This window comes from Chiloscyllium plagiosum, unplaced genomic scaffold (assembly GCF_037043375.1).
Source record: "Chiloscyllium plagiosum isolate Xiang-an unplaced genomic scaffold, Cpla_swu_hap1 HiC_scaffold_30, whole genome shotgun sequence".
Lineage (NCBI taxonomy): Eukaryota > Metazoa > Chordata > Chondrichthyes > Orectolobiformes > Hemiscylliidae > Chiloscyllium > Chiloscyllium plagiosum.
In genome coordinates this window covers 573,419-597,502 of record NW_028270168.1, presented here as the reverse complement: position 1 = coordinate 597,502, position 24,084 = coordinate 573,419, and the positions used below count along the sequence as shown (strand labels likewise).

The following is a 24,084-nucleotide window of genomic DNA, read 5'->3' as shown; positions in this document are numbered from 1 at the left end:
GATACGGGCTTGGAGCGGGGCGGGGATACGGACTTGGAGCGGGGCAGGGATAATACGGGCTTGGAGCGGTGCGGGGATATGGGTTTGGAGGGGGTCAGGATTACAGGCTTGGAGCGGGGCGTTGATACGGGATTGGAGCGGGGCATGGATACGGGTTTGGAGCGGGGTGAGGATATGGGCATGGAAGGGGCGGGGATATGGGCTTTGAGGGGGAGGGGATACGGGCTTGGAGTGGGGCAGGGATACGGGCTTGGAGCGGGGCGGGGATATGGGCTTGGAGCGGGGCGGGGATACGGGATTGAAGCGGGGCGGGGATACGGGTTTGGAGCAGGGCGGGGATATGGGCTTGGAGCGGGGCGGGGATACGGGCTTGAAGCGGGGCGGGGATACGGGCTTGAAGCGGGGCGGGGAAACGTGCTTGGAGCAGGGCGGGGACACGGAGTGGGGCGTGGGTACAGGCTTGGAGTGGGGCGTGGATACGGGATTGGAGCTGGGCAGGGATTTGGGCTTGGAGCGGGGCGGGGATATTGGTTTGGAGCGGGTCGGGATTACAGGCTTGGAGCGGGGCGTTGATACGGGTTTGGAGTGGGGCATGGATACGGGTTTGGAGCGGGGCATGGATACCGGTTTTGAGCATGGTGAGGATACGGGCATGGAAGGGGCAGGGATACGGGCTTAGAGGGGGAGGGGATACGGGCTTGGAGTGGGGCAGGGATACAGGCTTGGAGCGGGGCGTGGATACGGGCTTGGAGCGGGGCGTGGATACGGGCTTGGAGCAGGGCGGGGATACAGGCTTGGAGCGGGGCGGGGATACGGGCTTGAAGCGGGGCGGGGATACGGACTTAATGCGGGGCAGGGATACGGACTTGGAGCGGGGCGGGGATACGGGCTTGGAGCGGGGCATGGATACGGGTTTGGAGCGGTGTGTTTATACGGGTTTGGAGCGGGGCGGGGACACGGAGTGGGGCGTGGGTACAGGCTTGGAGCGGGGCGTGGATACGGGCTTGGAGCAGGGCGGGGATACGGGCTTGGAGCGGGGCGTGGATACGGGCTTGGAGCGGGGCAGGGATAATACAGGATTGGAGCGGGGCGGGGATATGGGTTTGGAGCGGGTCGGGATTACAGGCTTGGAGTGGGGCGTTGATACGGGATTGGAGCGGGGTATGGATACGGGTTTGGAGCGGGGCATGGATACGGGGTTGGAGCGGGGTGAGGATACGGGCATGGAAGGGGCGGGGATACGGGCTTTGAGGGGGAGGGGATACGGGCTTGGAGTGGGGCAGGGATACGGGCATGGAGCAGGGCGTGGATACGGGCATGGAGCAGGGCCTGGATACAGGCTTGGAGCGGGGCGGGGATACAGGCTTGGAGTGCGGCGGGGATACGGGCTTGAAGCGGGGCAGGGATACGGACTTAGAGCGGGGCAGGGATACGGACTTGGAGCGGGGCGGGGATACTGACTTGGAGCGGGGCGTTGATACGGGTTTGGAGTGGGGCATGGATACGGGTTTGGAGCGGGGCATGGATACGGGTTTTGAGCATGGTGAGGATACGGGCATGGAAGGGGCAGGGATACGGGCTTAGAGGGGGAGGGGATACGGGCTTGGAGCGGGGCGTGGATACGGGCTTGGAGCGGGGCGTGGATACGGGCTTGGAGCAGGGCGGGGATACAGGCTTGGAGCGGGGCGGGGATACGGGCTTGGAGCGGGGCATGGATACGGGTTTGGAGCGGGGTGTTTATACGGGTTTGGAGCGGGGCGGGGACACGGAGTGGGGCGTGGATACGGGCTTGGAGCGGGGCGGGGATACGGACTTGGAGTGGGGCAGGGATACGGGCATGGAGCAGGGCCTGGATACAGGCTTGGAGCGGGGCGGGGATACAGGCTTGGAGTGCGGCGGGGATACGGGCTTGAAGCGGGGCAGGGATACGGACTTAGAGCGGGGCAGGGATACGGACTTGGAGCGGGGCAGGGATACGGGTTTGGAGCGGGGTGTTTATACGGGCTTGGAGTGGGGCGTGGGTACAGGCTTGGAGCGGGGCGTGGATACGGGCTTCGAGCAGGGCGGGGATACGGACTTGGAGCGGGGCGTGGATACGGGCTTGGAGCGGGGCGTGGATACGGGCTTGGAGCGGGGCGGGGATACGGGTTTGGAGGGGGTCAGGATTACAGGCCTGGAGCGGGGCGTTGATACGGGATTGGAGTGGGGCATGGATACGGGTTTGGAGCGGGGCATGGATACGGGTTTGGAGCGGGGTGAGGATATGGGCATGGAAGGGGTGGAGATATGGGCTTTGAGGGGGAGGGGATACGGGCTTGGAGTGGGGCAGGGATACGGGCATGGAGCGGGGTGTGGATATGGGCTTGGAGCGGGGCGGGGATACAGGCTTGAAGCGGGGCAGGGATGCGGGTTTGGAGGAGGGCGTGGATACGGGCTTGGAGCGGGGCGTGGATACGGGCTTGGAGCGGGGCGGGGATACGGGCTTGAAGCGGGGCGGGGATACGGGCTTGAAGCGGGGCGGGGATACGGGTTTGGAGCATGGCGGGGATACGGGTTTGGAGCGGGGCGTTGATACGGGCTTGGAGCAGATCATTGATACGGGCTTGGAGCGGGGCGTTGACATGAGCTTGGAGCGGGGCCTTGATACGGGCTTGGAGGAGGGGCGAGGATACGGGTTAGGAGCAGGGCGTTGATATGGGCTTGGAGCGGGGCGGGGATACGGGCTTGGAGCAGGGCGTTGGTACGGGCTTGGAGCAGGGCGTTGGTACGGGCTTGGAGCGGGGCCTTGATACGGGCTTGGAGGAGGGGCGAGGATACGGGTTAGGAGCAGGGCGTTGGTACGGGCTTGGAGCGGGGCGAGGATACGGGTTTGGAGCTGGGCATGGATTCGGGCTTGGAGCGGTGCGGGGATACGGACTTGGAGCGGGGAGGTGATATGGGCTTGGACCGGTGATGGCATACGGGTTTGGAGCGGGGAAGGGATACGGTTTTGGAGTGGAGCGGGGATACGGGCTGGAGCTGGGAGGGGATACGGCTTGGAGCTGGGCGGGGATATGGGTTTGGAGAGGGGGCGGGGACACGGGTTTGGAGCGGGGCGGGGATACGGGTTTGGAGCAGGGCGGAGATACGGGCTTGGAGCAGGGCGTGGGTATGGGTTGGAGTGGGGAGTGGATACGGGCTTGGAGCGGCATGTGGGTATGGGCTCGGACTGGGGAGTGGATACGGGCATGGAGCGGCGCGTGGTTACGAGCTTGAAGCGGGGAGGGGATACGGGCTTGGAAGGGGCGGAGATACAGGTTTTGAGCAGGGCAGGGATACGGGCTTGGAGCAGGGCGGGAATACAGGCTTAGAGCACGGTGTGGAAAGGGGCTTGGATCAGGACAGGGATACAGGCTTGGAGCGTGGCTTGGATACGGGCTTGGAGCTGGGCGTGGAAACTGGCTTGGAGCAGGACGGGGATACAGACTTGGAGCGGGGTGGGGATGTGGTCTTGGAGCGGGGCATGGATACGGGTTTGGAGCGGGGCGTTGATACGAGCTTGGAGCGGGGCATGGATATGTGATTGGCGCGGGGTGTGGACACGGGCTTGGAGCAAGGCGGCGATATGGGCTTGCAGCGTGGAGGGGATACAGGCTTGGAGCTGGATGTGGATACGGGTTTGGAACGGGGCAGGGATACGGGCTTGGAACGGGGTGTGGATACGGGCTTGGAGCGAGGTTTAGATACGAGCTTGGAGGGGGAGGGGATACGGGCTTGGAGCGGGGAGGGGATACGGGCTTGGAGCGGGGAGGGGATACGGGCTTGGAGCGGGGAGTGGATATGGGCTTGGAGCAGGGATGGGATACGGGCTTGGAGCGGGGTGGGGATACGGGTTAGGAGCAGGTCGGGCTTACGGGCTTGGAGCGGGGCATGGATACGGGTTTGGAGCGGGGCGTGGGGACGGGCTTGGAGCGGGGTGTGGATACGGGCTTGGAGTGCGGCGTGGATACGGGCTTGGAGCGGAGCGGGGAAATAGGTTTGGAGCGGGAGGGGATACGGGCTTGGAGCGAGTCGTGGATACAGGCTTGGAGCGGGGCGTGGGGACGGCCTTGGAGCGGGGTGTGGATACGGGCTTGGAGTGAGGCGTGGATACGGGCTTGGAGCGGGAGGGGATACGGGCTTGGAGCGGGGCGGGGATACAGGCTTGGAGTGGGATGTGGATATGGGCTTGGAGCGGGGTGTGGATACGGGGCTTGGAGCGGGGCGGGAAAATGGGTTTGGAGCGGGCAGGGGATATGGGTTTGGAGGGGGCGGGGATACGGGCTTGGAGCGGAACGTGGATACGTGCTTGGAGCGGGGCGGGGATACGTCCTTGGAGCGGGGTGTGGATACGGGGCTTGGAGCGGGGTGGGGATACAGGTTTGGAGCGGGGCGTGGATACGGGTTTAGAGCGAGGCGGGGATACGGGCTTGGAGCGGGGCGGGGACACGGGCATGGAGTGGGGCGGGGACACGGGCTTTCAGTGGGACGCGAGTACAGGCTTGGAGTGTGGTGCGAGTACAGGCTTGGAGTGGGGCGTGGATACGGGCTTGGAGTGGGGCGTGGATACGGGCTTGGAGCGGGGCGAGGATACGGGATTGGAGCTGGGCAGGGATTTGGGCTTGGAGCGGGGCGGGGATACGGACTTGGAGCGGGGAGGTGATACGGGCTTGGACCGGGGATGGCATACGGGTTTGGAGCGGGGAAGGGATACGGGTTTGGAGCGGAGTGGGGATACGGGCTTGGAGCTGCGAGGGGATACGGCTTGGAGCTGGGCGGGGATATGGGTTTGGAGCGGGGCAGGGACACGGGTTTGGAGCAGTGCATCGATACGGGTTTGGAGCGGGGCGTCGGTACGGGCTTGGAGCGGGGCGAGGATACGGACTTGGAGCGGGGAGGTGATACGGGCTTGGAGCGGGGCTTGGATACGGGCTTGGAGCAGGGCGTTGGTACGGGCTTGGAGCGGGGTGTTTATACAGGCTTGGAGCAGGACGGGGACACGGAGTGGGGCGTGGGTACGGGCTTGGAGTGGGGCGTGGGTACGGGCTTGGAGCGGGGCAGGGATACGGGTTTGGAGCTGGGCATGGATTCGGGCTTGGAGCGGTGCGGGGATACGGACTTGGAGCGGGGTGTTTATACAGGCTTGGAGCAGGACGGGGACACGGAGTGGGGCGTGGGTACGGGCTTGGAGTGGGGCGTTGGTACGGGCTTGGAGCGGGGCGAGGATACGGGTTTGGAGCGGAGCGGGGATACGGGCTGGAGTTGGGAGGGGATACGGCTTGGAGCTGGGTGGGGATATGGGTTTGGAGAGGGGGCGGGGACACGGGTTTGGAGCGGGGCAGGGACACGGGTTTGGAGCAGTGCATCGATACGGGTTTGGAGCGGGGCGTCGGTACGGTCTTGGAGCACGGCGGGGCTACGGGCTTGGAGCGGGGAGGTGATACGGGCTTGGAGCAGGGCGTGGGTATGGGTTGGAGTGGGGAGTGGATACGGGCTTGGAGCGGCGCGTGGTTACGAGCTTGAAGCGGGGCGTGGATACAGGCTTAGAGCACGGTGTGGAAAGCGGCTTGGATCAGGACTGTGATACAGGCTTGGAGCGTGGCTTGGATATGGGTTTGGAGCGGGGCGTTGATACGAGCTTGGAGCGGGGCGTTGATACGGGCTTGGAGCGGGGCATGGATACGTGTTTGGAGCGGGAAGGGGATATGGGCTTGGAGCGGGGTGTGGACACCGGGCTTGGAGCAAGGCGGGGATATGGGCTTGCAGCATGGAGGGGATACAGGCTTGGAGCCGGATGTGGATACGGGTTTGGAACGGGGCAGGGATACGGGCTTGGAACGGGGTCTGGATACGGGCTTGGAGCGAGGTTTAGATACGAGCTTGGAGGGGGAGGGGATACGGGCTTGGAGCGGGAAGGGGATACGGGCTTGGAGCGGGGAGTGGATACGGGCTTGGAGCAGGGATGGGATACGGGCTTGGAGCGGGGTGGGGATACGGGTTTGGGGCAGGTCGGGCTTACGGGCTTGGAGCGGGGCATGGATACGGGTTTGGAGCGGGGCGTGGGGACGGGCTTGGAGCGGGTGTGGATACGGGCTTGGAGTGGGGCGTGGATACGGGCTTGGAGCGGAGCGGGGAAATAGGTTTGGAGCGGGAGGGGATACGGGCTTGGAGCGGGTCGTGGATACAGGCTTGGAGCGGGGTGGGGAAATGGGTTTGGAGCGGGGCGGGGATACAGGCTTGGAGTGGGATGTTAATATGGGCTTGGAGCGGGGCAGGGAAATGGGTTTGGAGCGGGGCGGGGATATGGGTTTGGAGGGGGCGGGGATACGGGCTTGGAGCGGAACGTGGATACAGGCTTGGAGCGGGGCGGGGATACGGGCTTGGAGTGGGGTGTGGATACGTGCTTGGAGCAGGGTGTGGATACGTGCTTGGAGCGGGGTGTGGATACGGGGCTTGGAGCGGGGTGGGGATACAGGTTTGGAGCGGGGCGTGGATACAGGTTTAGAGCGAAGCGGGGATACGGGCTTGGAGCGGGGCGGGGACACGGGCATGGAGTGGGGTGGGGACACGGGCTTTGAGTGGGACGCGAGTACAGGCTTGGAGTGTGGCGCGAGTACAGGCTTGGAGTGGGGCGTGGATACGGGCTTGGAGTGGGGCGTGGATACGTGCTTGGAGCAGGGCGGGGACACGGAGTGGGGCGTGGGTACGGGCTTGGAGTGGGGCGTGGGTACAGGCTTGGAGCGGGGCGAGGATACGGGATTGGAGCGGGGCGGGGATACAGACTTGGAGCGGGGAGGTGATACGGGCTTGGACCGGGGATGGCATACGGGTTTGGAGCGGGGAAGGGATACGGGTTTGGAGCTGCGAGGGGATACGGCTTGGAGCTGGGCGGGGATATGGGTTTGGAGAGGGGGCGGGGACACGGGTTTGGAGCAGTGCATCGATACGGGTTTGGAGCAGGGCGTCGGTACGGGCTTGGAGCAGGGCGGGGCTACGGGCTTGGAGCGGGGCGAGGATACGGGTTTGGAGCGGGGCGTGGATACAGGTTTGGAACGGAGCGGGGATACGGGCTTGGAGCTGGGAGGGGATACGGGCTTGGAGCGGGGCGTTGATACGGGCTTGGAGACGGGGCGAGGATACGGGCTTGGAGCGGGGCTTGGATACGGGCTTGGAGCGGGGCAGGGATACGGGCTTGGAGCAGGGCGTTGGTACGGGCTTGGAGCGGGGCGAGGATACGGGCTTGGAGCTGGGCATGGATACGGGCTTAGAGCGGGGCACGGATACGGACTTGGAGCGGGGCGGGGATACGGGCTTGGAGTGGGGCGTGGATACGGGCTTGGAGCGGGGCAGGGATATGGGCTTGGAGCGGTGCGGGGATATTTGTTTGGAGCGGGGTAGGGATATGGGCTTGGAGCGGGGCAGGGATATGGGCTTGGAGCGGGGTAGGGATACGGGCTTGGAGCGGTGCGGGGATATTGGTTTGGAGCGGGTCGGGATTACAGGCTTGGAGCGGGGCGTTGATACGGGATTGGAGTGGGGCATGGATACGGGTTTGGAGCGTGGCATGGATACGGGTTTGGAGCAGGGTGAGGATACGGGCATGGAAGGGGCGGGTATACGGGCTTTGAGGGGGAGGGGATACGGGCTTGGAGTGGGGCAGGGATACTGGCATGGAGCGGGGCGTGGATACAGGCTTGGAGCGGGGCGTGGATACGGGCTTGGAGCGGGACGTGGATACGGGCTTGGAGTGGGGCGTGGATACGGGCTTGGAGCGGGGCGGGGATACGGGCTTGAAGCGGGGCAGGGATACGAGCTTGAAGTGGGGCGGGGATACGAGCTTGAAGCGGGGCGGGGATACGGGCTTGGAGCGGGGCGGGGATACGGGCTTGAAGCGGGGCGGGGATACGGGCTTGGAGCGGGGCGGGGATACGGGCTTGGAGCGGGGCGGGGACACGGAGTGGGGAGTGGATACGGGCTTGGAAGGGGCGGAGATACAGGTTTTGAGCAGGGCAGGGATACGGGCTTGTGGCAGGGCCGGGATACAGGCTTGGAGCTGGGCGTGGAAACTGGCTTGGAGCAGGGCGGGGATACAGACTTGGAGCGGGGTGGGGCTGTGGTCTTGGAGCGGGGCATGGATACGGGTTTGGAGTGGGGCGTGGGGACGGGCTTGGAGCGGGGTGTGGATACGGGCTTGGAGTGGGGCGTGGATACGGGCTTGGAGCGGAGCGGGGAAATAGGTTTGGAGCGGGAGGGGATACGGGCTTGGAGCGGGTCGTGGATACAGGTTTGGAGCGGGGCGGGGATACAGGCTTGGAGTGGGATGTGGATATGGGCTTGGAGCGGGGTGTGGATACGGGGCTTGGAGCGGGGCGGGGAAATGGGTTTGGAGCGGGCAGGGGATATGGGTTTGGAGGGGGCGGGGATACGGGCTTGGAGCGGAACGTGGATACGGGCTTGGAGCGGGGCGGGGATACGGGCTTGGAGCGGGGCGGGGATACGGGCTTGGAGCGGGGTGTCGATATGTGCTTGGAGCGGGGTGTGGATACGTGCTTGGAGCGGGGTGTGGATACGTGCTTGGAGCGGGGTGTGGATACGTGCTTGGAGCGGGGTGTGGATACGTGCTTGGAGCGGGGTGTGGATACGTGCTTGGAGCGGGGTGGGGATACAGGTTTGGAGCGGGGCGTGGATACGGGTTTAGAGCGAGGCGGGGATACGGGCTTGGAGCGGGGCGGGGACACGGGCTTGGAGCGGGGCGGGGACACGGGCTTTGAGTGTGGCGCGAGTACAGGCTTGGAGTGGGGCGTGGATACGGGCTTGGAGCAGGGTGAGGATAAGGGCATGGAAGGGGCGGGTATACGGGCTTTGAGGGGGAGGCGATACGGGCTTGGAGTGGGGCAGGGATACTGGCATGGAGCGGGGCGTGGATACAGGCTTGGAGCGGGTCGTGGATACGGGCTTGGAGCGGGGCGTGGATACGGGCTTGGAGCGGGGCGTGGATACAGGCTTGGAGCGGGGCGGGGATACGGGCTTGGAGCGGGGCGGGGATACGGGCTTGGAGCGGGGCGGGGATACGAGCTTGAAGCGGGGCGTGGATACGGGCTTGGAGCGGGGCGTGGATACAGGCTTGGAGCGGGGCGGGGATACAGGCTTGGAGCGGGGCGGGGATACGGGCTTGGAGCGGGGCGTGGATACAGGCTTGGAGCGGGGCGGGGATACGGGCTTAGTGCGGGGCAGGGATACGGACTTGGAGCGGGGCGGGGATACGGGCTTGGAGCGGGGCGGGGATACGGGCTTGGAGCGGGGCGGGGATACGGGCTTCGAACAGGGCGGGGATACGGACTTGGAGCGGGGCAGGGATACAGGCTTGGAGCGGGGCTTGGAGCGGGGCAGGGATAATACGGGATTGGAGCGGTGCGGGGATATGGGTTTGAAGCGGGTCGGGATTACAGGCTTGGAGTGGGACGTTGATACGGGATTGGAGTGGGGCATGGATACGGGTTTGGAGCGGGGTGTTTATACGGGCTTGGAGCGGGGCGGGGACACGGAGTGGGGCGTGGGTACAGGCTTGGAGCGGGGCGGGGATACGGATTTGGAGCGGGGCGTGGGTACAGGCTTGGAGCGGGGCGGGGATACGGGCTTGGAGCGGGGCGGGGATACGGGCTTCGAGCAGGGCGGGGATACGGACTTGGAGCGGAACGTGGATACGGGCTTGGAGCGGGGCGGGGATACGGGCTTGGAGCGGGGTGTCGATATGTGCTTGGAGCGGGGTGTGGATACGTGCTTGGAGCGGGGTGTGGATACGTGCTTGGAGCGGGGTGTGGATACGTGCTTGGAGCGGGGTGGGGATACAGGTTTGGAGCGGGGCGTGGATACGGGTTTAGAGCGAGGCGGGGATACGGGCTTGGAGCGGGGCGGGGACACGGGCTTGAAGCGGGGCGGGGATACGGGCTTGGAGCGGGGCGGGGATACGGGCTTGGAGCGGGGCGGGGACACGGAGTGGGGAGTGGATACGGGCTTGGAAGGGGCGGAGATACAGGTTTTGAGCAGGGCAGGGATACGGGCTTGTGGCAGGGCCGGGATACAGGCTTGGAGCTGGGCGTGGAAACTGGCTTGGAGCAGGGCGGGGATACAGACTTGGAGCGGGGTGGGGCTGTGGTCTTGGAGCGGGGCATGGATACGGGTTTGGAGTGGGGCGTGGGGACGGGCTTGGAGCGGGGTGTGGATACGGGCTTGGAGTGGGGCGTGGATACGGGCTTGGAGCGGAGCGGGGAAATAGGTTTGGAGCGGGAGGGGATACGGGCTTGGAGCGGGTCGTGGATACAGGTTTGGAGCGGGGCGGGGATACAGGCTTGGAGTGGGATGTGGATATGGGCTTGGAGCGGGGTGTGGATACGGGGCTTGGAGCGGGGCGGGGAAATGGGTTTGGAGCGGGCAGGGGATATGGGTTTGGAGGGGGCGGGGATACGGGCTTGGAGCGGAACGTGGATACGGGCTTGGAGCGGGGCGGGGATACGGGCTTGGAGCGGGGCGGGGATACGGGCTTGGAGCGGGGTGTCGATATGTGCTTGGAGCGGGGTGTGGATACGTGCTTGGAGCGGGGTGTGGATACGTGCTTGGAGCGGGGTGTGGATACGTGCTTGGAGCGGGGTGTGGATACGTGCTTGGAGCGGGGTGTGGATACGTGCTTGGAGCGGGGTGGGGATACAGGTTTGGAGCGGGGCGTGGATACGGGTTTAGAGCGAGGCGGGGATACGGGCTTGGAGCGGGGCGGGGACACGGGCTTGGAGCGGGGCGGGGACACGGGCTTTGAGTGTGGCGCGAGTACAGGCTTGGAGTGGGGCGTGGATACGGGCTTGGAGCAGGGTGAGGATAAGGGCATGGAAGGGGCGGGTATACGGGCTTTGAGGGGGAGGCGATACGGGCTTGGAGTGGGGCAGGGATACTGGCATGGAGCGGGGCGTGGATACAGGCTTGGAGCGGGTCGTGGATACGGGCTTGGAGCGGGGCGTGGATACGGGCTTGGAGCGGGGCGTGGATACAGGCTTGGAGCGGGGCGGGGATACGGGCTTGGAGCGGGGCGGGGATACGGGCTTGGAGCGGGGCGGGGATACGAGCTTGAAGCGGGGCGTGGATACGGGCTTGGAGCGGGGCGTGGATACAGGCTTGGAGCGGGGCGGGGATACAGGCTTGGAGCGGGGCGGGGATACGGGCTTGGAGCGGGGCGTGGATACAGGCTTGGAGCGGGGCGGGGATACGGGCTTAGTGCGGGGCAGGGATACGGACTTGGAGCGGGGCGGGGATACGGGCTTGGAGCGGGGCGGGGATACGGGCTTGGAGCGGGGCGTGGGTACAGGCTTGGAGCGGGGCGTGGATACGGGCTTCGAACAGGGCGGGGATACGGACTTGGAGCGGGGCAGGGATACAGGCTTGGAGCGGGGCTTGGAGCGGGGCAGGGATAATACGGGATTGGAGCGGTGCGGGGATATGGGTTTGAAGCGGGTCGGGATTACAGGCTTGGAGTGGGACGTTGATACGGGATTGGAGTGGGGCATGGATACGGGTTTGGAGCGGGGTGTTTATACGGGCTTGGAGCGGGGCGGGGACACGGAGTGGGGCGTGGGTACAGGCTTGGAGCGGGGCGGGGATACGGATTTGGAGCGGGGCGTGGGTACAGGCTTGGAGCGGGGCGGGGATACGGGCTTGGAGCGGGGCGGGGATACGGGCTTCGAGCAGGGCGGGGATACGGACTTGGAGCGGAACGTGGATACGGGCTTGGAGCGGGGCGGGGATACGGGCTTGGAGCGGGGTGTCGATATGTGCTTGGAGCGGGGTGTGGATACGTGCTTGGAGCGGGGTGTGGATACGTGCTTGGAGCGGGGTGTGGATACGTGCTTGGAGCGGGGTGGGGATACAGGTTTGGAGCGGGGCGTGGATACGGGTTTGGAGCGAGGCGGGGATACGGGCTTGGAGCGGGGCGGGGACACGGGCTTGGAGCGGGGCGGGGACACGGGCTTTGAGTGTGGCGCGAGTACAGGCTTGGAGTGTGGCGCGAGTACAGGCTTGGAGTGGGGCGTGGATACGGGCTTGGAGCAGGGTGAGGATAAGGGCATGGAAGGGGCGGGTATACGGGCTTTGAGGGGGAGGCGATACGGGCTTGGAGTGGGGCAGGGATACTGGCATGGAGCGGGGCGTGGATACAGGCTTGGAGCGGGTCGTGGATACGGGCTTGGAGCGGGGCGTGGATACGGGCTTGGAGCGGGGCGTGGATACGGGCTTGGAGCGGGGCGGGGATACGGGCTTGGAGCGGGGCGGGGATACGGGCTTGGAGCGGGGCGTGGATACAGGCTTGGAGCGGGGCGGGGATACGGGCTTAGTGCGGGGCAGGGATACGGACTTGGAGCGGGGCGGGGATACGGGCTTGGAGCGGGGCGTGGGTACAGGCTTGGAGCGGGGCGTGGATACGGGCTTCGAACAGGGCGGGGATACGGACTTGGAGCGGGGCAGGGATACAGGCTTGGAGCGGGGCTTGGAGCGGGGCAGGGATAATACGGGATTGGAGCGGTGCGGGGATATGGGTTTGAAGCGGGTCGGGATTACAGGCTTGGAGTGGGACGTTGATACGGGATTGGAGTGGGGCATGGATACGGGTTTGGAGCGGGGTGTTTATACGGGCTTGGAGCGGGGCGGGGACACGGAGTGGGGCGTGGGTACAGGCTTGGAGCGGGGCGGGGATACGGATTTGGAGCGGGGCGTGGGTACAGGCTTGGAGCGGGGCGGGGATACGGGCTTGGAGCGGGGCGGGGATACGGGCTTCGAGCAGGGCGGGGATACGGACTTGGAGCGGGGCGGGGATACGGGCTTGGAGCGGGGCAGGGATAATACGGGATTGGAGCGGTGCGGGGATATGGGTTTGGAGCGGGTCGGGATTACAGGCTTGGAGCGGGGCGTTGATACGGGATTGGAGTGGGGCATGGATACGGGTTTGGAGAGTGGCATGGATACGGGTTTGGAGCAGGGTGAGGATACGGGCATGGAAGGGGCGGGTATACGGGCTTTGAGGGGGAGGGGATACGGGCTTGGAGTGGGGCAGGGATACTGGCATGGAGCGGGGCGTGGATACAGGCTTGGAGCGGGGCGTGGATACGGGCTTGGAGCGGGGCGTGGATACGGGCTTGGGGCGGGGATACGGGCTTGAAGCGGGGAAGGGATGCGGGTTTGGAGCGGGGCAGGGATGCGGCTTTGGAGCGGGGCAGGGATACGGGCTTGGAGCGGGGCGTGGATACGGACTTAGAGCGGGGCGGGGATACGGACTTGGAGCAGGGCAGGGATACGGGCTTGGAGCGGGGCATGGATACGGGTTTGGAGCGGGGTGTGGATACGGACTTAGAGCGGGGCGGGGGTACGGGCTTGGAGCGGGGCGGGGACACGGAGTGGGGCGTGGGTACAGGCTTGGAGCGGGGCTTCGAGCAGGGCGGGGATACGGACTTGGAGCGGTGCGGGGATATGGGTTTGGAGCGGGTCGGGATTACAGACTTGGAGCGGGGCGTTGATACGGGATTGGAGTGGGGCATGGATATGGGTTTGGAGCAGGGCATGGATACGGGTTTGGAGCGGGGTGAGGATATGGGCATGGAAGGGGCGGGGATATGGGCTTTGAGGGGGAGGGGATACAGCTTGGAGTGGGGCAGGGATACAGGCATGGAGCAGGGCGTGGATACAGGCTTGGAGCGGGGCGTGGATACGGGCTTGGAGCGGGGCGGGGATACAGGCTTGAAGCGGGGCAGGAAGGCGGGTTTGGAGCAGGGCGGGGATACGGGCTTGGAGCGGGGCGGGGATACGGGCTTGAAGCGGGGCGGAGATACTGGTTTGGAGCAGGGCGGGGATACGGGTTTGGAGCGGGGCGGAGATACTGGTTTGGAGCAGGGCGGGGATACGGGTTTGGTGCGGGGCGTTGATACGGGCTTGGAGCGGGTCATTGATACGGGTTTGGAGCGGGGTGTGGATATGGGCTTGGAGCGGGGCGTTGACATGGGCTTGGAGCGGGGCCTTGATACGGGCTTGGAGGAGGGGCGAGGATATGGGCTTGGAGCGGGGCGGGGATACGGGCTTGGAGCAGGGCGTTGGTATGGGCTTGGAGCGGGGGCGAGGATACGGGTTTGGAGCTGGGCATGGATTTGGGCTTGGAGCGGGGCGGGGATGCGGACTTGGAGCGGGGAGGTGATACGGGCTTGGACCGGTGATGGCATACGGGTTTGGAGCGGGGAAGGGATACGGTTTTGGAGTGGGGCGTGGATACGGGTTTGGAGCGGAGCGGGGATACGGGCTTGGAGACGGGGCGAGGATACGGGCTTGGAGCGGGGCTTGGATACGGGCTTGGAGCGGGGCGTTGACATGGGCTTGGAGCGGGGCGGGGATACGGGCTTGGAGCGGGGAGGTGATACGGGCCTGGAGCGGTGATGGCATACGGGTTTGGAGCGGGGAAGGGATACGGTTTTGGAGTGGGGCGTGGATACGGGTTTGGAGCGGAGCGGGGATACGGGCTTGGAGCTGGGAGGGGATACGGCTTGCAGCTGGGCGGAGATATGGGTTTGGAGAGGGGACGGGGACACGGTTTGGAGCGGGGCAGGGACACGGGTTTGGAGCAGTGCATCGATACGGGTTTGGAGCGGGGCGTCAGTACGGGCTTGGAGCACGGCGTGGGTATGGGCTTGGAGTGGGGTGTGGATACGGGCTTGGAGCGGGGAGTGGATACGGGCTTGGAGCTGGGCGTGGAAACTGGCTTGGAGCAGGACGGGGATACAGACTTGGAGCGGGGTGGGGATGTGGACTTGGAGCGGGGCATGGATACGGGTTTGGAGCGGGGCGTTGATACGAGCTTGGAGCGGGGCGTTGATACGAGCTTGCAGCGTGGAGGGGATACAGGCTTGGAGCCGGATGTGGATAGGGGTTTGGAACAGGGCAGGGATACGGGTTTGGAACGGGGTGTGGATACGGGCTTGGAGCGAGGTTTAGATACGAGCTTGGAGGGGGAGGGGATACGGGCTTGGAGCGGGGAGGTGATACGGGCTTGGAAGGGGCGGAGATACAGGTTTTGAGCAGGGCAGGGATACGGGCTTGTGGCAGGGCCGGGATACAGGCTTAGAGCACGGTGTGGAAAGGGGCTTGGATCAGGACGGAGATACAGGCTTGGAGCTGGGCGTGGAAACTGGCTTGGAGCAGGGCGGGGATACAGACTTGGAGCGGGGTGGGGATGTGGACTTGGAGCGGGGCATGGATACGGGTTTGGAGCGGGGCGTGGGGACGGGCTTGGAGCGGGGTGTGGATACGGGCTTGGAGCGGAGCGGGGAAATAGGTTTGGAGCGGGAGGGGATACGGGCTTGGAGCGGGTCGTGGATACAGGTTTGGAGCGGGGCGGGGATACAGGCTTGGAGTGGGATGTGGATATGGGCTTGGAGCGGGGTGTGGATACGGGGCTTGGAGCGGGGCGGGGAAATGGGTTTGGAGCAGGCAGGGGATATGGGTTTGGAGGGGGCGGGGATACGGGCATGGAGTGGGGTGTGGATATGTGCTTGGAGCGGGGTGTGGATACGTGCTTGGAGTGGGGTGGGGATACAGGTTTGGAGCGGGGCGTGGATACGTTTAGAGCGAGGCGGGGATACGGGCTTGGAGCGGGGCGGGGACACGGCATGGAGTGGGGCGGGGACACGGGCTTTGAGTGGGACGCGAGTACAGGCTTGGAGTGGGGCGTGGATACGGGCTTGGAGTGGGGCGTGGATACGGGATTGGAGCAGGGTGAGGATACGGGCATGGAAGGGGCGGGTATACGGGCTTTGAGGGGGAGGCGATACGGGCTTGGAGTGGGGCAGGGATACGGGCTTTGAGGGGGAGGCGATACGGGCTTGGAGTGGGGCAGGGATACGGGCATGGAACAGGGCGTGGATACAGGCTTGGAGCGGGGCGAGGATACGAGCTTGGAGCGGGGCGGGGATACGGGCTTGGAGCGGGGCGGGGATACAGGCTTGGAGCTGGGCAGGGATGCGGGTTTGGAGCAGGGCAGGGATGCGGGCTTGGAGCGGGGCGTGGATGCGGGCTTGGAGTGGGGCGGGGATGCGGGCTTGGAGTGCGGCGTGGATACGGACTTAGAGTGGGGCGGGGATACGGACTTGGGGCGGGGATACGGGCTTGGAGTGGGGCATGGATACGGGTTTGGAGCGGTGTGTTTATACGGGCTTGGAGCGGGGCGGGGACACGGAGTGGGGCGTGGGTACAGGCTTGGAGCGGGGCGGGGATACGGGCTTGGAGCGGGGCAGGGATACGGGTTTGGAGAGTGGCATGGATACGGGTTTGGAGCAGGGTGAGGATACGGGCATGGAAGGGGCGGGTATACGGGCTATGAGGGGGAGGGGATACGGGCTTGGAGTGGGGCAGGGATACTGGCATGGAGCGGGGCGTGGATACAGGCTTGGAGCGGGGCGTGGATACGGGCTTGGAGCAGGGCGGGGATACGGGCTTGAAGCGGGGCAGGGATGCGGGTTTGGAGCGGGGCAGGGATGCGGCTTTGGAGCGGGGCAGGGATACGGGCTTGTAGCGGGGCGTGGATACGGACTTAGAGCGGGGCGGGGATACGGGCTTGGAGCGGGGCGGGGATACGGGCTTGGAGCGGGGCATGGATACGGGCTTGGAGCGGTGCGGGGATATGGGTTTGGAGCGGGTCGGGATTACAGACTTGGAGCGGGGCGTGGATACGGGATTGGAGTGGGGCATGGATATGGGTTTGGAGCAGGGCATGGATATGGGTTTGGAGTGGGGTGAGGATATGGGCATGGAAGGGGCGGGGATACGGGCTTTGAGGGGGAGGGGATACGGGCTTGGAGTGGGGCAGGGATACAGGCATGGAGCAGGGCGTGGATACGGGCTTGGAGCGGGGCGGAGATACGGGTTTGGAGCAGGGCGGGGATACGGGTTTGGAGCGGGGCATGGATACGGGTTTGGTGCGGGGCGTTGATACGGGCTTGGACCGGTGATGGCATACGGGTTTGGAGCGGGGAAGGGATTCGGTTTTGGAGTGGGGCGTGGATACGGGTTTGGAGCGGAGCGGGGATACGGGCTTGGAGCTGGGAGGGGATACGGCTTGCAGCTGGGCGGGGATATGGGTTTGGAGAGGGGACGGGGACACGGTTTGGAGCGGGGCAGGGACACGGGTTTGGAGCAGTGCATCGATACGGGTTTGGAGCGGGGCGTCAGTACGGGCTTGGAGCACGGCGTGGGTATGGGCTTGGAGTGGGGTGTGGATACGGGCTTGGAGTGGGGAGTGGATACGGGCTTGGAGCGGCACGTGGATACGAGCTTGAAGCGGGGCGTGGATACCAGCTTGAAAGGGGCGGGGATACGGGTTTTGAGCAGGGCAGGGATACGGGCTTGGAGCAGGGCGGGGATACAGGCTTAGAGCACGGTGTGGAAAGGGGCTTGGATCAGGACAGGGATACAGGCTTGGAGCGTGGCTTGGATACGGGCTTGGAGCTGGGCGTGGAAACTGGCTTGGAGCAGGGCGGGGATACAGACTTGGAGCGGGGTGGGGATGTGGACTTGGAGCGGGGCATGGATACGGGTTTGGAGCGGGGCGTTGATACGAGCTTGGAGCGGGGCATGGATACGGGTTTGGAGCGGGGCGTGGGGACGGGCTTGGAGCGGGGTGTGGATACGGGCTTGGAGCGGGGCGGGGCAGGGACACGGGCATGGAGTGGGGCGGGGACACGGGCTTTGAGTGGGGCGCGAGTACAGGCTTGGAGTGGGGCGTGGATACGGGCTTGGAGCGGGGTGTGGATACGGGGCTTGGGGCGGGGAAATGGGTTTGGAGCGGGCAGGGGATACCGGCTTGGAGGGGCGGGGATACGGGCTTGGAGCGGAACGTGGATACGGCCTTGGAGCGGGGCGGGGATATGGGCTTGGAGCGGGGTGGGGATACGTGCTTGGAGCGGGGTGTGGATACGGGGCTTGGAGCGGGGTGGGGATACAGGTTTGGAGCGGGGCGTGGATACGGGTTTAGAGCGAGGCGGGGATACGGGCTTGGAGCGGGGCGGGGCAGGGACACGGGCATGGAGTGGGGCGGGGACACGGGCTTTGAGTGGGGCGCGAGTACAGGCTTGGAGTGGGGCGTGGATACGGGCTTGGAGTGGGGCGTGGATACGGGCTTGGAGTGGGGCGTGGATACGGGATTGGAGCGGGGCGGGGATACGGGATTGGAGCGGGGCGGGGACACGGAGTGGGGCGTGGGTACGGGCTTGGAGTGGGGCGGGGACACGGAGTGGGGCGTGGGTACGGGCTTGGAGTGGGGCGTGGGTACAGGCTTGGAGCGGGTCGTGGATATGGGTTTGGAGCGGGTTGGGGTTGCAAGCTTGGAGCGGGGTGTTAATACGGGCTTGGAGCGGGCCGAGGATACGGGCATGGAAGGGGCGGGGATACGGGCTTTGAGGGGGAGGGGATACGGGCTTGGAGTGGGGCAGGGATACGGGTTTGGAGCGGGGTGTGGTTACGGGCTTGGAGCAGGGCGGGGATATGGGTTTGGAGAGGGGTGTGGATATGGGCTTGGAGCGGGGCGGGGATAAAATGTCAAGGGGTGGGACGCCCTTATAATTCTTTGCTTTTAGTGTAAAGGAAGTTTCTCCCTCTCTACCTGGTCTAAGCCCCCCAGAACTTGATGTGGAGGAGCTGGTGTTCGACTGGGGTGTACAAAGGTTAAAAGTCACACAACACCACGTTATAGTCTAACAGGTTTATCTGGTGGCACTAGCTTTCAGAGCACTGCTCCTTTATCAAGTAACTAGTGGGGCAGGATTACAGGACACAGAATTGAAAGTCACAGAGATAAACATCAACAAAACAGACCTTTCAGTCCAACTTGTCTATGCCGATGAGATATCTCAATCTAATCTCAATCATTTGCCAGCACTTTGCTATTATCCCTCTCAACGTTTCCTAATCATATACACATCCAGATGCATTTTAAATGTTGCAATTGTACCGGCCTCCTCCACTTCCTCTGGCAGCTCATTTCATGCATGCACTACCCTCTGCATGAAAAGGTTGCCCCTTAGGTCTCTTATATCTTTCCCCTCTCACCCTGAACCTATACCTTCTAGTTCTGGACTCCCCACCCCAGGGAAAATACTTTGTCGATTTATCCTATCTATGCCCCTCATGATTTTATAAATCTCTATAAGGTCACCCCTCAGCCTCTGACGCACCAGGACAAACGGTCCCAGCCTATTCAGCCTCTCCCTATAGCTCAAATCCTCCAATCCTGGCAACATCATTGTAAATCTTTTCTGAACCTGTTGTGTTTCAGATGTTTAAATTATGACCTCTGAGCTGCGCAAATAAAATTAAAATGCTGAAGATACTGGAAATCTGAAATATAAACAGAAAATATTGGAGAAACTCAGCAGGTCTGGTAGAGTCTGTAGAGAAGGAAAGAAGGTTAGCATTTCACATCCAGTATAACTCTTCTTTGGAACATTTGGAAATTCTGAAGAAGAGTCATTAATGTTGGGCTGAACCTTACTTTTTTTGGCTAAGTCGACTTGCATCAGATTTTTTGCTGCAAGACCCTGTGAACTTTCTCACCAGACCTTACCAAACATGCCTCATAAATTTCCTACAAAATCCCTTGGCGTTGTATCTTATATCTGATTTCTAAGCCATCCTATCAGGCACTATTCTTGGAGCAATGCCCTGTCAATTATATCCCGGAATTCACCAGCATCCATTGTACCTGCACCATCTTTAAATCCCATTGTGTACCTGAGCAAGCACTGCCAGTCTGGAGCTACCCTGCAACGTTCTTGACATTTGCCTGGGACATGGCAGATGGGGGGGACAACAGTGCCCACTTTGTGGGCAGAGACCTGGAGCTCCTTGTGGATTGGGTGGGCAGAGGCAGGATTTCCTCCTCCCCCGGGATGAGGAATAGCACCAGATCCATCCAGGCCTTGATTTAAGGGTGACTCTCCCCCGGGTCAGTGCAGCCTCAACTTCTGGGGGAATGCCCAGCATTATAGGAAGGTCAATGTCCTTCTCCACTCTGCCAGGATAAGTGCCACCATCTTCTCTTTGATACCTCACCCTCACACCCTCTCAGTTTCTGCACCCATCTTCCACCAGGACTCATGCTTTCCCACTCTCACTATTAACTGTACCATCTTTGCTCACTCACCCTAACCCTCACCCCCCCAATTCCCAAAGCCAGTCAAAGAACAAAGAAAATTTACAGCCCAGGAACAGGCCCTTCGGCCCTCCAAGCCTGAGCCAATCCAAATCCACTCTCTAAACCTATTGCCCAATTCCTAAACATCTGTATCCCTCTGTTCCCCACCTACTCATGCATCTGACTAGATGCACCTTAAATGAATCTACCGTGCCTGCCTCTGCTACCTCTGCTGGCAACGCATTCCAGGCACCTACCACCCTCTGTGTAAAGTACTTGCTGTGCATATTCCCCTTAAACGTTTCACCTCTCACCTTGAACGCGTGACCTCTTGTTATTGAATCCCTCACCCTGGGAAAAAGCTTATCTCTATCCACCCTGTCTATACCCTTCATGATTTTGTAGACCTCAATCAGGCCTACTCAATCTCCTTTTTTCTAAGGAAAACAAGCCTAACCTACTCAACCTCTCTTCATAGCTAGCACCTTCCATACCAGGCAAATTCCTCGTAAACCTTCTCTGCATCCTGTCCAAAGCGTCCACATCCTTTTGGTAATGTGGTGACCAGAACTGTACACAGTATTCTAAATGCGGCCGAACCAATGTCTTGTACAATTTTAACATGATCTGCCAGCTCTTATACTCAATATCCCGTCTGATGAAGGCAAGCATACCATATGCCTTCTTGACCACTCTATCCACCTGTGCAGCAACCTTCATGATACAATGGACCTGAACTCCCAGATATCTCTGCTCATCAACCTTTCCCAAGGCTCTTCCGTTTACAGTATAGTTCACTCTAGAAATAGACTTCTCAAAACGCATCACTTCACATTTGCCTGGATTGAATTCCATCTGCCAGTTCTCCACCCAACTCTCCAGTCTCTCTATGTTCTCCTGTATTCTTTGACAGTCCCCTAAGCTTTCTGCTACTCCACCAATCTTCGTGTCATCTGCAAACTTACTGATCAGACCAATAATGCCCTCTTCCAGATGATTTATGTATATCACAAACAACAGTGGCCCCAGCACTGATCCCTGTGGAACACCACTGGTCACCTTTCTCCATTTCAAGAAACTACCTTTGACTACTACTCTCTGCTTCCTGTTGCTCAACCAGTTCTTTATCCACCTAGCTAGAACACATTGCACACCATGTGATTTCACTTTCTCCATTAGTTTACCATGGGGAACCTTATCAAACGCCTTACTAAAGTCCATGTATATGACATCGACAGCCCTTCTTTCATCTATCAACTTGGTCACTTCCTCAAAGAACTCTATTAAGTTGGTACGGCACGATCTCCCCTGCACAAAACCATGTTGCCTATCACTGATCAGCTCATTCTTTTCCAAATATAAATAGATTTTATTTCTCAGTACCTTCTCCAGCAACTTTCCCACCACTGACGTCAGGCTCACAGGTTACCTGGAATACCCTTACTACCCTTCTTGAACAGGGGGACAACATGAGCAACCCTCCAGTCCTCTAGCACCTCACCTGTGTTTAAGGATGCTACAAAGATATCTGTCAGGGCCCCAGCTATTTCCTCTCTCGCGTCCCTCAGCAACCTGGGATAGATCCCATCCAGTCCTGGGGATTTGTCCACCTTAATATCCTTTAGCCTACCCAACACATCTTCCCTCCTTATACCAACGTGATCCAGAGTAAACAAACTTCTATCTCTAATCTCAGCATTCATCATCTCCCATTCCTCACTGAACATTGATGCAAAGCAATCATTGAGAATGACCTGTCAAGACAGGTGGTGCGCTGAACGTCACTCGGCTCTTCATAGGATCCTGGCTCTGACTGCACCAAGCATTCTCTACACTAGTTCAGAGTTACTTCTGACATTCTGTGCTAAGATCCCCTGGGCAAAGATTATTGCCGTCATCTGGGCTGATGCCTGTTGACAATCATGACAAGTTTCCTGACTTTGTCTCTGTGCTAAATGGCATGGCAATTAGAGCAGTAATATGAGACATGGGTGCTGTCAGTCCTGCTGAGTTTCTCCAGCACTTTCTGTTTTTATTTGACACTTGCCCTCTTGGATGAATGTAAAAAGCCCAATGGCACTTCATGGAAGAAGAGCAGGAGAACTTTCCTCCTGTACAATATTTAACCCTCAATCAACATCAAACAGATTATCAGACCATTATTGCATTACTCTTTGTGCAAATTTGACTGTCACATTATATTTCAACAGTGACTCCACCTTCAAAAATTACCTCTAGACGTATTTTGAGACCTCCAGATGTTGCGAAATATTAAATAAATGCAAGTTATTTATAGAATTTTCCTTAATCTCAATGTCCTGTTTTGCTCTTTCCCCATCGCCCTGCAAAATCCCCCTTGTCGCTGTTTTACATTATGTGGTATGAAATCTTAACTCACCTGGAAAATCCTTTTCTCTGACCAAGATGAGGTTTCTTCTCCCGGTTAATCTTCGGTTTCGATTTCCTTTAGATGTTGTGACACCAGGTGAAGTTTCTGCTCAGACCACAAGGGGGACTAGGGCGTTCGCAGTCACAGCCCTGGTGTGTTTCTCTGTGTATATCCGGATCGGTTGTAGTTACTTTGCCATTTAGCAAGAAAGAACTTTGTTGACTAATTTTCACCACGCAGTTTTAAAAGATAATAGATAACTCAAATAATAGGATAATTTCAAAGGATAAGAACAGTGGTTCTAGAGAATGCGCTATTGGTTAAAACATCTCGCAAATTTAAATTAATCTCTTCATCTACCAATTCAGTTTGCAGCCTTTTGACAAATAGATTTTCCAAATCGTTCAGCATCAGGTGTCGGGTCTCACAAGAGTTCCCCCGTTCCTTCTGCCCTTCTATCTAGCCCCTCGCCAAATGGGTACGATTATATTTAAGCTTCCAAATAATTGTGAAGAACACATCTCAAAGTACAGCATACTAGGGTCTCTGAGTCTTTACCTGTCTCCTCATCTGATTGATACAGTACAACGAGCAACTGCAAATTCGTTTGCGGTTTAACAAAGTTTAAGAATACAAGGGACGCCAAGGTTACACATCTGACAAATATTGGTTGATTAACATTTACACATGGGTCTGTTTCAAAGAAGCTTTCACGCTAGCCCGCTTTTCTGTCACTGATTTAAAGCTGGTTTTGCAATCGGTTTGATTATTCTCCTGTGGCCTCTCCTGACGAATGAGAGATTGGCACCCCTATGAAGAAGAGTCAACGGACCCGAAACATTACCTTTGATTTCTCTCCACAGATGCAGCCAGACCTGCTGAGCTTTTCCATCAATTTCTATTTTCGTTTGTGAGAGATTGGTACACTTTGCTGCAGCTTAACCTATTAGTAATGTTCGATGTTCATAAAGAGAGCATGGGGCTCTTTTATTGATATTATAACAAAGCCAGACAATTGTTACTGAAAATCTAGGTAGCTGCATAATTGTGCAATTTATACTATCAAACCAATTAATTACTCATTAGTCAAATAAGATCAAGAAGAAACCTTTTCTTGAATCACTGCAGTCTACGTGCTCTGTTATCGCACAATACTAACCCTGAGCGTACTCCAATTGTAAGGTGATGGCTGGTCAGAAACATACCTTCATTTTTTTTAAATTAATTCAGAAGTGCGCATTGCTGGCTGGCCAGCATTTATTGCCGTCCCTAGTTGCCCTTGGGAAGGTGGTGAACTGGTTTCTTGAATCACTGCAGCCCATAGGCTATAGGTTGATTTACAATGTCCTAAGGGAAGGAATTCCAAGGTTTTGACCCAGTGACACTGAAGGAATTGCAATATATTTCCAAGTCAGGATGATGAATGTCTTAGAGTGGAACTTGCAGGTGATGGTGTTCACATGTATCTGCTGCC

General features: G+C 60.7%; 1 protein-coding gene across 1 annotated transcript in view; it reads right to left on the bottom strand.

Moving 5' to 3' along the window:
• The window catches only part of LOC122564567 (alpha-taxilin-like), a 127,732-nt gene extending 105,003 nt beyond the window's left edge, over window positions 1-22,729 (bottom strand). The window contains exon 1 of the mRNA XM_087976645.1: window positions 22,620-22,729. The gene's annotated coding sequence lies outside the window, so the exon portion shown is untranslated. The remainder of the gene's footprint in view (window positions 1-22,619) is intronic.
• Window positions 22,730-24,084: the final 1,355 nt, after the last annotated feature.